Here is a 12069-nt window from a genome sequence, read left to right on the forward strand (position 1 = left end):
GCAGCGACGACAGGGCAACAAACACAACCAGAAGGAGCTGATCTGGCTCTCAGACTATTACTGCTTGGGGAAATCCATTTCTATTCAACTGTCAAAGTGTTTGGGCAGGAGAGGGAGAGCAGGGAAGGGGAGCAGAGATTTCAGTGACACTGCCCTGTGAGGATATACTGCATGGTTGAGTTACCAGCTGTGATTAAAGTTCCAAGTCCCCTCTTGGAGGCTTAATTTGGGTTCAAACAACAAACTTTGCCCTCAGTTTCCTTTGCAGTGGGACAGGCGAGTGTCTGTGTCAGAGAGGGATCCCAAAGCATGCCAAGTAAAAAGCCCGGGGTATGAAAGAGGAGACTCAGAAAAGCTGAGGTAAAACCAATCTCACAAGCAAAGATGCTCTTCATTTACTCCCTGTGGAGAGAGACATGGAAGAGAAGGAAGGTAACAGTTCTAGGAGCAAATGGCAGACAAGGCCACTAACATGCTATCTCCTCCTTGGAGTAATGCTGACAGAGGCAGACATACGATTTCTTAGGGACTCTGTGGCTACAAAGGCGTTTCTGCACTGAAACACACTGCTAAGGCCTTGCATAAGGGAATCCAAGCATCTTCCTGGCTATATGAACCCCTTACCAAGCGGTCACCCATTTTACTTCAGGAGTAGAGTACCCTGCATTTTGGCATTGCCCTCTACTGCCACCTACATGGTCTCACAAGCATTTTAACCCAAATTGTGTGTGAATCCAGCACTGGTGAAAGGTGCTGGCTGGTCAGCCCTGGAGTCTGACTCTCCAGTTTAGCCACAGATTGGCTACCGTGCAGGCAGTAGCAAGGCAAGCTTCCTCCATGCTTCCCTGCCAATATGCCAGAAAGGACTTCATCTGAGGGTAAAAGGGGAGATCAGTCTCCATGGCTCATTCAGCCCTTGGCCTCTGTGTTGATGGGGTCAGTTATCATATTGTGGTGTCAATTGTTATGGTATGTTTTTTCTAACATGAATACCTGCCTGATGGGGTTCAGACAGAGTCATCCAATAGATTTCACAAAGCCACTGAACAGCCAACAGATGGTAACAACTTTAGCAGCTACTGACACAAGTTGGATTTGAAATGACAAGCAAGCAGTGAAAGGCTCCATAACACAGTCGGGTTTTTTTTTAATTCACTGTTTCTGAGCCCATTATAAAAGAGGCAATTTAATTACTATTATAAATAGGACCATAGCAGCATGTTGTGGCCATTTATTTCACCCAGTGACATAGCTACTAAACTTACTTTGTTCAACATCCTTCTCAGTTATACTCATTAGCAGAATAAATTAACAGCCACCACAGGCACGGGGTGCCACATGTCCAATCCCCAGAGCTGTGTTACAGGGAATCGTCCTCACACATTCCCATTCAGCTCACCACCAGACGAGATCATTTCTGTAAAACATTCATGAGCAAGTTTAAAATAATAAAAAATTAAACAAGCTTTGCTATAACATATGAAATATTTACTATGCTGCTGTAAGCTAATTGCATACCGAAACTACAAAGTGGCTATGTTATAGGCTAAGTGGCATCATCAGCACCTGGTGGCTGAAGTCCAAGGTGACTGCACCAGTTACTTTACTGGCAGGACAAAGAGCAGGAGCAGTGGTAGGGAAGAGAGGCAAAGGTTCTGTTCCAGATTCCCTTGAGCTCTGCTGCCAGGGACTGCAGAAAGTACATTGGTGACTTTTATCATGAGATAACAGGGCCGCCCAGAGGATTCAGGGGGCCTGGGGTTTTTGGTGGCAGGGTGTCCCCGCCGCCGAACACTCGGCACTTTGGCGGCGGGGCCTGGGGTGGAAGGACCCCACACTGCCAAATCGCTGCCAAAGACCTGCCCCGGGACCCGCCGCTGAAGTGCCGGAAGGACCCCCCCACCGCAGGTCTTCGGGGCACTTGGGCGGCGTGTCCCTGAGAGGAAGGACCCCCGCCACCGAATTGCCGACAACGACCCGGAGCGGAAGAAGCGCCGGGGGCCCGGGCCCCGCAAGAGTTTTCCGGGGCCCCCGAAGCAAGTGAAGGACCCCGCTCCAGGGCTCCCGAAAAACTCTCATGGGGGCAAATTGCCCCTCTTGCTCCCCCATCTGAGCGGCCCTGTGAGATAATGGTGTTCACTGAGAATTCTCAAGGCCCGTGTGGCAAATCTCAAAAAGTGCCAGGTTTGGAACCCGCAGTCTGATTGGCCTCCACTAGGCCAGATGTTCATCCAAACTCCCCAGTGCTGGTCAGACTGAAATCTCATGGGAGGTTCTCTCATGATATTTGTCACTTTTGCTTCTAGTCCCCACTGAAACCAGGCACTGCAATAATGGAAAATAGAGCTGGGTGAATAATTCAAAGCAAATTATATAGCTGACAAAGTTAGCTTCTTTTTATGCTCACAGAGTATCTTAAATCACTGGAGTTTTCTCCAGTTTGCTTGTTAGGTAGAAGTATTTAACACATTATTTGTGTTTTGTTTTTGCTTGATTGCAAACAGCTCATCGTGGATGTTCAGCAATTGCTCAGATAAGTCACATGGCACTGTTTCTGGTCTCCAATTGGGTATGCGAACAAATACTTCCTGCATGAATACTCATGCAGGGAAATCTAAACTTCAGTTTCCATGACCACTTACAAGCGGAGGCTTTGAAATTCACTGTCCTGTAAACATTTATTCCAGTAAAACTCAAATGCATAAATCTTTGCAGAAGTCAAATACTACATGGGTGGGATGTGGCCAAAGAGAATTACCCTTTCCCACCCTGTCTCCCTCCACTAGACCCCACCTCACCTTCACGGTCTGCCTGTCTCTACCAGACCTCCCACCCTCAACCCCAGTGCACCTCCTGCCCATTACTGTACCACCGGCAATAAAGCCCCAGTTCCAAGAGATCAGAAAAGCACCAGATCATGCTGTTTCCATCATTGAGGATAAAGCCCCTTAGTTCTTCAGGGCATTAAAAGGTCATTTTGCTCCCTGCTGCAGCAGCTGGGATCCAAGAGAGCAGAACCGGTGAGAAAGAAAGAAAGAAACAAGGGAAACAGAAAGTATCAGTTCATGCCATTATTATGGGATTTATCTTCTTAATATACAGGGAATGTTGCTTAGCAACACAAATTCTCCTCCACCCCCATCATCTCCCCCCATCATCGCCCAAATGAGCCTTGAACTGCATGGAGCCTTCTCAGGCACAATCATGAACTGAGTCCCGTGGACTTGGTTAGTGTCCCAAATATGCATTTCTCCTCTATCAAGCTCAAATTAGTTCTTTCTTCTTTCCAGTGGCAGGTGACCCTCATCACAGGCTGAGTTGGCTGAACCCTCTTCCCACTGTTCACAGGAGAGACCAGAAGGTAGAGGGTGAGAAGCATGAAACCAGAGGCTGGTTACTGAAAGAACACAAGGTTATGCTGCCCTTTGGTGCATCTCAGGGTGATGCTAAGCCAAGTGCCAACAAGGCCCTGAAGCACAATCCCTGGGGTTGTATAGCAATGATGGACAAATCACGGGTCCAGAAATTCCACTGCAATAAACATCAACATGCACAGATCATAGAATCATAGGATTGGAAGGGACCTCAGAAGGTCATCTAGTCCAACCCCCTGCTCAAAGCAGGACCAATCCCCAGATTTTTACCCCAGTTCCCCAAATGGCCCCCTCAAGGATTGAACTCACAACCCTGGGTTTAGCAGGCCAATGCTCAAACCACTGAGCTATCCCTCCCTCCCCAGATTTCAGATGATTTCCTGAAATGTGACAGAGCCTCCAAAGGCATCACTCTCCCCTATGGAAAAGTCCTTCTGGATGTCCATAGGGTCTTACAGACTTTTAATAAGGTACTATATACATTACTCCAGTGGTTCTCAACCTGCAGCCCACAGGTCTCTTGTCACCCACTCAGCACATAGCTACAGCCCTCAGAGTCATACAGGTAGTGTATCTATTGTGTGGCTGTGACCCCCATAACACAGAGCGCTGTATATGTGGCCAAAAATGGTAAATAGGTTGAGAACCATTGCATTACTCTAACCCCTCAGAGAGTTTACAGAGGATGGGGAGATCCCTTCTGTAGGCTTTTTGGGCCATCCTACGCAAATCTATAGCAGGGACAGAACTGACTATTGCATTCAACAGGATGATCTAAAAAATCCCTTCCATACAAGTTTATTATTTTCTATTCAATAGTGTAGGATTTTCCATAATAGCTCCAACCCCCCAACCAGATCCTTCCCATACCCTAACTCCTAAGTCCCCCTGGGACCTCTTTCCCACCTCTCTGCTCCTCCATGACTCCCAACAGGCCACTGTGATATCCCATCAGGGAAAGGATCTCAGGTTCTCTCTCTCTCTCTCTCTCTCTCTCTGTTAGCCTTTTGCTGGCAGCTGTATTCAAATCTCACATGTGCTGAGGTTTCTTCATAATGCAGTATACTCTCCCTGACCCTAGAGCAGCCCCAGATTTTGTGAGGTTTGGAAGCCAGGAGAAGACCCTCTCTCTCCCCACTCCCAGGGGCAGTCCAGTAATCAATAGGCCCCAGCTGCTTTAATGACTACACCCGGGTATCCCATGCTACAGCACAAAGCAGAGCAGATCGCTAAGCGCTGAAGAATCCAAGCCCAGGGAGTGAGAGCCGGCGAGAAGTTTCTCCCATGGCACTAACAACTTGGCCACTGGCTAGGCACTCTGACAAACAAACACACACACTTTAGCACTTCCCGACCCTCCATTGCTCTTGGCTCTCCCACAGCTCACAAACAGCCTTTTTTGTTACACTGACATTTTACAAGTGAAGTGATTAGTTCAGAAGCTAGACAGACCCTGTGGGTATTTATTAAAAAAAGAAAGAAAGAAAAGCGAGATGAAAATATCCTGGCTCTGGTGAGCAATGGGAGTTTGCATTACAGCAGCTGCACTACCTATTAAAAATATCTTTCCAAGTTCCTCTCTCCCCAGTATCACAGCAATAGATTCAGAGCAGAGACAGCACTGAATGTGAATTACACACCGGGCCATAAGCTATCAAATCAATATTAGGCATTTTAAAGGATTTTATTTATTGAGTGTCCCAATGGCCTGAACCAAATTAGGAAAGCAGGTACCATGGTTACTATCTGTCTAGGACGGAGCTAGCTAAGGAATCTGGGGTGTTGCCCTGACAATACCAAGCACTGAAACTTTACTCGGCATTTGGCACAGACTTCATCACTCTCGCATCACATCAAAAACCTGAATACAGACCCTGTCAATGGTGATATTTGTACTGAAAATGTACAGGATTTCTTATTTTTCCTCTTCTCACTTTTGTACAGAAGAAACAATATCTTCCAGCAATTGAAGCCTGATTTGCAGGACACTTTGAACTCAGGCAGATCTGCATATTTTTTATTGAGGTCGTTATTATTTTCACTTGTCAATGCAAACATCACAATGCAAAAATAAAAACAGAAAAAGAACATTTTAAACTTAAAATTGCCAGCTGTAACACACAGCATATCATTAACTTGCCTATGCCAAAACCATTTTAACAACCTTAAAATTAAACTATAGAATCAAATAAAGCAATACTATATTACCAATGGGGAGACAACACAGACAAGGCAGGGAGGGGAAGTATGAAAGCTGGGGGTGGGGGGGATAAGGGAAGATTCAGGTGGGAGGAGGATGGGAGAAGGAACTCTGTCCCAGCGCCTGAATATTCCTTAGTTAAGTGTTTCTATAGATGGAGCCCAGGGTTCTTCAAACTCATCTAGTTGATCGCTGGGGCTGAACGTGCCCTTCCTAGGCCACTAGGTCAGAATGCAGATCTGCATATTGATAAGAGAATGGACTTTGTTCAAACTCCTAAACACTTTTAAATTAAGAGGTCTATTACCTGAGCCATCATGATGCCACCATGGGTCTCAGATACTGCAGTGACAAGGGCCAGATAGATGTGATTCCTATTTTAAAACTACTAGAGAAACGGTTCCTGCAACACTGCCACTTGTGCCAACAATTGTCTTGGGAGTTTTGCTTATGACCCTTGAAACTCAGAGCTCCCTTCTGGCTAGTGGGTCTATAAACCCTTCCTTGTCCGGTCCAGCCCTATGTGAGTCTTTCTGTTTAGACTATCCAGTCCCTGCCCTATCTGAGTTAAGGAAGCTGAGGGGAAACATTGTGAGTCACTTGGAAGAGCTGAAAGGGTCTGTACTGCACATCCAGGGCCTCTGGGATGTTAGGGGTTCTGCAGGCTTTTGGGAACAGACTAGAGATCCGACAGCCTCCAGCAGTGCCGGAAAGCCTCACATAACTGCATGCAGCAGCTTGAAAACTTGAGGCCGGGTTGCTCCTATAGGAGAGAAGGACTCACGGGGGGAGGAGCAATGCTCCAACAACAGAGGGAATTCAGGCGCAAAAAGGTTAAGTGCAGCCAGATATTTAAGTGGGACAGAATCGTCTGTGAGAGCAATGGCAAACAGTTTGTTGCAAGGAAATCTGATCCAAGGCCATTCACAGCACAAATCTAGAGACAGGCTAATGCCCCCTCCGCACACTCCCCTTTCACTCCATGGGCTCTGGCAAGGACAGTGCTGGCTCAGAGTTCATAAATTCTTCAGCAGGGATACTTAGATACTTAATCAAGGGCTTCTCTGTTACTCAAGAACAAGTTTACATTATTAAACCAAAAAAAAAACCCCCTCCATTTCTAAATAAAGAGATAAAGTAGTATGACAGGATTGCAATAATGGCTTTCAGGTGTATGCTCTGCATAAGATTTCCAGGCAGTTGGTTTAGTTAATGGATTCCCTTAATCTTTCAGCTGTCAGCGTGCAATACATGGTCTACTGTTTCCTCCACACTGTATTTACACGGACACATTCAAACCTGTATAAACAGACAGGAGTATCTATTGTTGTGCAATGGCAGAACACAATGGGAGTTTGTAGCTAATATATCACAGCTGTCAGGGATGACAAATGCTGTAAAAGTTTAAAGTTATGAGGGGGCAAAAACAAAAGAAGAGTTGCTAAGGATGTGAAGGTGTTAGGGAGTGAACCAGTGGGGCCTGCCTCTCAGGGAGCCAGGGAAAGGAGATGGGAATAGGCAACACAGGGGTGCATGTTTCAGGGAACTGAAGAATCAGAAATAGGGAAGGGAAAACCCACTCAGATAAGGGCACAACCAAGCCATCCCTTCACCCAAATGGCCTTTAAGCCTCAAACTGCTGCTGTTATGCAGGGAAGACAGGAAACTTACTACCTTGTTATTGCTCAGTTTTGTGGCTGCCTGTTCTCCATTTCCTGGCTCATGTGGGGGTGATGCCAAGAAATGCTGCAATGCTGTGAGAAAGATGGACCAGGTGGTAGATCTGCCCCAACATGAAGATCCAGAAATCTCCTGAGAACAAACATGCCCCACAAGATTGCCCAAGAGGTTCAGATAGTGTGATGAGCCTCAGAGAGTTTGGGTCCCACATCTCTCCTAGAGGACGTGCATTCTGTTTAGATGTGATGTTTGGTACAAAGTATTTTATGGAGAGGAAGTGGTGGAAAAAGCTCCCAGAAGCCCTTGCACTGAGGCTGGTGCTTTTTGACAATCAGCATATACATTCTGCCACATACACCGGGAGACAGTGAGTTGAAAAATGACTTCAATCCATTGCAACCTCATTGAAAGATTTCTGTTACTCAAGGTACGTACAGTGCCTGGAAGCAGGACCTCTATGTACTTATGAAGATAAATGCTATAGACCAGCTAGATAGGTCACAGGCCCAAACAAGGTGGTGGTGGGGGTGGAACTTCCTAACATGATTTTTTTTAATGTCATTTAAGATCGTGTCTCCATGGTCTCAAAGTGCCTACAGGTTGATAAAACAGTCACAGGCAACCTCACTCAACCAGGTCACAGTCCAAAATGGAGAGGAGCAAGGGAATGTTGACAGGAATGAGATTCCAACAGCGTCTTGCAGCTGCTAGTACAATAAGAATCCCCAGTATGAGACACAAGATGCAGAGTTAAGGAATTTCTGCAGCTATGTCCATTTGGAAATCATCTGATCTGCAAGCCACATGGGTCACCCTGGGCTCCAGTCAGCAATGATCCTTGACTCATTCTGTGACCTTGGTGGCATCCTCTGAGCCAGGGGCGGCTCTAGATATTTTGCCGCCCCAAGCACGGCGGCATGCCACGGGGGGCGCTCTGCCGGTCGCCGGTCCTGCGGCTCTGGCGGACCTCCCACAGGCGTGTCTGCGGAGGGTCCGCTGGTCCCACAGCTTCGGTGGTCCACCGGAGCCGCCACCTGCCGCCCTCCCGGCGACCGGCAGAGCGCCCCCCGCGGCATGCTGCCCCAAGCACGCCCTTGGCATGCTGGGGCCTGGAGCCGCCCCTGCTCTGAGTTCTGTGCCTTTATCACCTGAGTGGGGAAGTTGTATAAAAACCAGAAACCTTCTGAACACTAGAGGCTGCCTCTGAGTCTGACTTTCCTGAGTAGATAGACAGATGAGGAAGGAGGAAGAGAGGTGAAAAGACATTGGGGAAGAGATTATTCTTGGGCAAATGTGTTTTATTTTTATCAAAATTCTTTTACCCTGAATTGTTACTACCCATCTGTCACGAAAGGAAAAGGACTTATCTCTGCTTATAGGGAAGAGAGTCCCTGGGCAGGAAAAAATCCCAGCATTTTAGTGGCAGCAGGAAGTGCCATCACTTTGCAGTTTGTCTGGGGATTTTATGTTTGGAAGCCCAGTAAAAGCTGCTGAGCGGAGTGGGTTTACAGAGCAGTGTCCCAACAACATGGGTTAAAAGTCTCAAATATCATAAAAACTCACTAACAGTTTATTTAAAGTTGCTCCGGAGGGGCCAGTAAAATGCTCCTGCAACTTTATTGGATTTGGGAATGAGCTTCTTTAGCAATTAGATGGAGATCTCAGCCAAGGGATTTTGTATTGTTGCTTTTTCCTGCATGATGGAAGGGCCCCAACCCAGTTAGGCTGACCTTCCCTTTTGCCTCCAGTTTGGTGTCCACCAGAACCACTGTACTAGACCAAAGGCAGAATCGGGCATTGGATAATGTTCTGGGTTCTATGCCAGACTCTGTCACTAACTTGCTGGGTGACCTTGGGCAAGTCACTTCTTCTTTTGTGCCTCCGTTTCCCCTTCTATAAAATGGGGATAATGATGCCAACCTCCTTTTTAACAACCCTTGATATCTACTAACGTAGAGCACTAATAAGCACTATGGTTATTACTAGTCTACTCCAACTGGACTCAGAAATCCTCAGGGCAGCACTCAGAAAACCATTCCAGGCAGGCAACGAAATCCTTATCTGATCCTTCTCCTACAGAGATGAGCAAATCATTTATGCGACAAATTCCTTTCTTTCTTTTCCCCAATTGCCCCTGAGCAGACTGTGGAATTGTCAGGTGCATTCATTCTGTTGCATGAAATTGTCTGGGAATTTCCAGAGTGAATAATTTTTGGCTCATTCACAAACAATTTGTTATACATATTCACAATCTGTGCTGTTTTAGTTGGTTATATATGGCATGTCCCTGAGTGGAAGGCTTCTGTGACTAAACTTTGAGCCAGAGAATGTGCCTTCTTATGTCCAACACCCAGATCAGCAGAATACAAATACCAAATAATAATAACAACCGAAAAGAATACCATAGTCACCATTCACACTTCACAGGGTCTTGATTAGTTATCCTAAAAGTTCATTTGATGTTAACATCTGGCATGTAGCTGAGCATTTGGAATAAAGATTCACTCTTTGCAGCTATGTGCACTAGTAAAGCTCATGCACTCAAATACCAGTGGAAAGAGACCATGAAAGAGTTGTCTCCACAGTCAAATCCAAATTCGCTTCCGATTATTAACAAATTTGCAGAAATTATTTTTCCTCATTTGCCCTGCTCTTTTCTCCAGTCTCCTCCTACAAGCTACCCCACCGCCCATGTCACGTGGGCACAGAATTCCAGTTCTGGTTCTTTTTCTTCTCCCAAGGCTTGCACTGGGAGTCCATTCCAGGGGGACATGGGAAATCAGTTCTGATTCTGCACCTCCTTCTCCCTTCTTCAAACAGGTAGGTGATGTCCCAGGGAGCAAGTGTTGTAACACAAGGCATAGATCTTGGCAAATCTCTGAATTGGGCTTACAGGGAAGTTTCCAGCGGACTTTGGTCATGTGGCAACAAAAAGGCCATCTCTTAGATAGAAAGCACAGAGGACATTTGAGTTATTTCTGGGCAGCAGAGAAGAGCTGGAGAGGTCTTGTGAACTAGTACTGCTTCTCTGTTAGCCAGAGAGCAACAACAGCCAAATCGCATCTCCTTCCACTGGAGGAATGAGTCACCTGTGCTAGGAAGCCATCAGGCCCTGGTAAGCAAACTTTGATTTGACACTTGGTGGGTCAGTGCACTAACTGCAGAGCCACAGGCCATCTGTGCTAGCGCTAAAAAGTACCTGCAAGTGAGGCTCATCAATATGCATCTTCCATCCAGATGGGCAGCTCTGGTACAGTCTATTCCAACCCATGTTTGGCACTGAAGAGATCAAAGGGATCCTGCAGAGCATCTCTTCTGCTTGGCACTCACATCCCAATTGATGGCTACAAATGACAAGGGTATGTGTGTTGTATGAGCAGTGGACAGCAGCCTTAAGCTCCCCAGTAACTGTAGTGATTTGAATATATATTGAAAAATTTCCCAACATGTAAAAAGGCTGGAGGGGGGAATAGGGGAGAGGGGGAAGATGGTGCTAGGGAAATGAGAGGGGTGTCATTTGCTTATCACCTCCTACTTCTGAAATAAATATAATTAGCCAAAAGACACATACACTTCCAAAGGTGGTGGAGAGCCAGAGTCCCTGGGGAGTGTCAAAGCAAGAGAGTGGAAGAGAAGAAAGTCTAACGGGAATGAATGCAGAGTGTGCAGCTAGAAAAGATAAACAGAGCAAGAAAAAAACAAGGTGAGAGAAGGGAAAGAAAGGTTCATGCAAAAGGAGGAGAGAAGATTCTTCACTGGAGAGGCAGCTAATGGTTTATTAGGAGGAGATGGGTCAGGAAGCCATCAGGCCCTGCACAATTATGGCACATATCCAAGGTCTGGCTCTTCCGGACACAACTCATCGCTCTCCAGGGTATTACAGGCTGCCTCATGCACCTGATCCCCCATTAACTCTGTCACAAGCTGATGATATTGTCAACTGGAGCATAGCCTCTAGGGGAACCGAAACGTTAACCCTCCCTGCACTGGCAGCCTGAGAAGGAGGAGCTCTGCAGTATGCACATAGACTGGTGACAGAGTGTCTTTTTGGCACTGAATGAGTTTGTAGTAACTAATTCAGGAAGAGAAGAATGGGTGTGGGGGGAGGAAACTGGTCCCCATAAGTCCATGTCAAAGGTGACAGCCTGGGAAATATACCCAGTGAGGTCTGTTACTTCACAATTAAATGAAATGAAATGTTGCCCAGATTTCTCCAGCTGGAGCACCCAAAGGGGCTGGGTGAGAATAGGCCACCTCTCTCTGAATTCTTAGCAATATAGCCAGGCTAGACTCACACTGTGCTAGCCTTCCTCTACATTTTGCCACCTACTGGTATTAACCCAAGATACCAAACAACCAGGTCCTTCCACCTGCATCTTCATGTGATGCCATAGCAACGTCACAAATGGCTACAGCATCATGGAATAAAGGCAGGACATTGTGACATCATGAGGCCTGAAAGAAATGTATGACTCTTGTTCTGAATATGGATTTACAGAGTCTAGGCCAATTGGGACCATTGTATGCATTCCAGGCTGGGTGATGTCCAGCTGGAAGGAGGAAAAAGGGTACGCGTCGCTCCTGGTGGAGCTAGGACTCAAAGTAGCATTAAATGACTCCCTAGGGAGTCACATCTTTGGCACAGGGAAGCTTTAATGCAGGGGTGAGGTAGATGGGAAGGGAGAAAGGGGGTCCAAAGGAGAATCCAAGGACCAAGCCAAACATTGTAATTGGCTCATTATCTTGCAGTTCTCCTAGGATCCCAGTCCCAGCCTCTGAATAACATCTACCCTTATTGGCTGAAAATCTTTCATA

General features: G+C 46.6%; 1 long non-coding RNA gene across 2 annotated transcripts; it reads right to left on the reverse strand.

Moving 5' to 3' along the window:
* Positions 1-1260: 1260 nt before the first annotated feature.
* Positions 1261-11661, reverse strand: LOC123377762. 2 transcript variants are annotated; one of them, XR_006582317.1, is made up of 3 exons: positions 11550-11661; positions 10454-10598; positions 1261-1417 (listed from the first exon to the last, which is right to left on the reverse strand). It is a non-coding gene; the product is annotated as an uncharacterized LOC123377762 (long non-coding RNA). The 2 variants fall into 2 exon arrangements; XR_006582318.1 differs by lacking the exon at positions 1261-1417 and adding an exon at positions 3143-3338.
* Positions 11662-12069: the final 408 nt, after the last annotated feature.

The sequence above is a fragment of the Mauremys mutica genome, chromosome 9 (assembly GCF_020497125.1).
Source record: "Mauremys mutica isolate MM-2020 ecotype Southern chromosome 9, ASM2049712v1, whole genome shotgun sequence".
In the NCBI taxonomy this organism is placed as follows: Eukaryota; Metazoa; Chordata; order Testudines; family Geoemydidae; genus Mauremys; species Mauremys mutica.